Below are 2,841 nucleotides of genomic sequence, written 5' to 3' on the forward strand. Positions count from 1 at the left end.
TCGCAAAATGTTTTTGGGTAGTCGATATCTCAACTCATCTTAGCCAAAACTAGGCGGCGCGTGTGCTGTTAGTGTAATCTGGTCCATTTTTATTTACAATTTACTAAAGTTTTCAACATGGTCATCAACACCGCAGAAATCATATACATATATTCCTACACACACAAATATATTCCTACACAATGTGTCCAAAATGAGGAGAACGATGCCGTCATAATAATTAAATAAGTTATTCTTTTTACTTGTGAACCGTTCCAGAATAGTTTTCAGTTTCAACTTTTCGGTTTTGGGCAAGATTTAAGGACAGTTCGGGATACAACATACAAAATAATATATATAAACATGACCGAGAGCTTGTGCGGTTGCAGATATAATTCTCCAATCCATTGACAATTCTTACACCAATTCGTCAGTCCAAAATTTGTTCTAACATAAGTCAAAAATAGGATTTTGCACCGCTCATACCATTGACAGTTCGTAAACGGGTCATGGGGAAGTCGGACGTATCTTATGCGGCCTAGGCCTCATGCTATTTTTATCTTCATTATTAATATGCACAAAAAATGGCCGCATTTTTATTTATTTATGAAATTCCTTGAGCGTATCTGAAAATCAATCTAAAGCGGACTAATAACTCATTAGTATTATTATATAGCATTCGTTGTCATAAAATACAAATACAATGTTATAAAACAAGTTCAATACATCCCATGAAGATAACAAATACAGTTTTCATTCGACAAGAGTGACCCCCCAAGTGGAAGAAAGATCATACATACTGAATACTTCCCACGGATACTATTAGCTAAACTATAAACTACTTCGACAACTTAAAACTCTAGCTTTGCATTTTTTAATAACCTTTGTAGAATCAAAAAAAAAAAGAAAAAATACAGGAAAAAGAAAAGAAGAAACATTGATAATTTAGATTTTGTCCCTAGTAAATAAATTTTACTCTTAGATTTCAACCTCGTAAACATACAGAGTAAATGTAGATACAAAAACTAGAAAAGAATCTTATGCAAATAATATATAATAAATAACCTTAGGTTAAGTAAGTTCTTTGCTATTTCGTGTTGAATTTCCAATAGGTACCTCAAATATAACACCCAAAGCTTTGAATGTTCCTAAAGTATTAGATTGTCCGGTTGGTCTTCTATGCTTTTGTGGCACCCATGTATTATCATAATATGGATGTATTATGTATTACATATATGGCTGTATTTAAAAGAAAATTAATTGTATTTATATCATTCAGATGTACTCCAAAATACAGCTGCCTTATAATTTTTTAGATGTTTGTCAATAAAAATTCACTGATGATTGACAATTAATAATTTTATTAGGTTTGGTATTTATAATATTTATTTAACACTATTAACTATTAACAAGCAGCTAGGTAGTTTACAGGATATATTATTGATTGCAAATTGTCGATACGTTCCAGACGGTCAATTAAAAAGGCCACCTGTCGCTATTTTGAAAAGCAATTGTAAAAATTTGGGATTTTTAAATGTCTGAAATGTCCGCCAGGGAACGTAATCGCATTCTGGAATGATAAATCAGTTTTTTTGAAAAATAATCTTATAATCCAGATAACTGAAGTTCATACCATTTTAAAGTTAGTTTAAATTGTATTCTTTTGCGTAGATTAGTTTTTGCTTAATAAGGGATGAACCTATAATATCAGAAAAAAATTAAAAGTTGGAATAATGTCACATCTTTGGGAATATTTTCATTATACCTGCCATTATTAAAACCTAATTTTAGTTCTTTATCAAAATATATAATAATAATGAATACTCTTCAATATGATTGAATATTGCTTATCGTTCAACACGAAAACGAAATAAACGCAAAACTATCGGTAAGATGAATAAATACAAAATAATGTCACGTTGTATCATAAAAAGTTAAAAAAAAACGAAATATGTCAAGCACTACTACACGTGGAACTTTTCTTACAAACAAGGCCACCAAAATACACTTCAAATAGCTTTCATCTTAATATGATTGACACTTAAACGAACGAACAAAGATGATATTGTTATGATAATGATATTCTAGCTTAGGCAAAAAAAAATTAAACTCTATGACTATTTTTTTTTGCAAAAAAAGTTGTATTTAATTTTTTTAATTTTTTTTAAATTTTATTTATAATGACGTTGCAAAACGCTATACAAGCGATACAAGCATTCTATATCAATCTGCTCATTACACCGTTGCTAGGAGCACCTTTTATTTTAAGTGTTTTTCATTTTGTCGCATTTGCTGCAATGTTTGGTTAAATTTTATGAGAATGTTAAGAGATAAAGAATTTTGATTTAAAAATGCTGCTCACTTGTTTTGGTTGCGCGGCAAGGTTTTAATAAGATGCTCAAGCACTCACCATCAGATGCATCAAAGTTTCCTGTAATTACGTCAAAAATATATTAAAGTACATTTATCAAACCTTGTTTCCATCCTTTCGGATGAGGCAGAATATTTATTTTCCAAAATGTTTAAAAGTTTAATGTAGCTAAGACTGTGATTGGTGAAACTTCGATCATTTTCTCAATTCCTCACTTCATTGCCCTAATTCCGGGGTTGTCGTCCATTTTCCTCAAGGTTATTTCGTCAAGGCCATAAGTACAGCCGACCAGCAGTACTAGGGACCATCCCTTCTATAAAAGCAAGACTTCGATCGGAAATATTAGTGTGTACAGGTCTTCGATAGACTTGGGTTTTCGATTTTCAGAAGTCGTACTCTGGCAAACACTAATCCCCAACATGGTGCTCTAGTTAATTTCTGGAAATTCTACTAAATCCTAAGATAATCTAAACCAAATCTAATAATAATTT

The sequence above is a fragment of the Cylas formicarius genome, unplaced genomic scaffold (assembly GCF_029955315.1).
Source record: "Cylas formicarius isolate icCylForm1 unplaced genomic scaffold, icCylForm1.1 PGA_scaffold_3__17_contigs__length_32017465, whole genome shotgun sequence".
Lineage (NCBI taxonomy): Eukaryota > Metazoa > Arthropoda > Insecta > Coleoptera > Brentidae > Cylas > Cylas formicarius.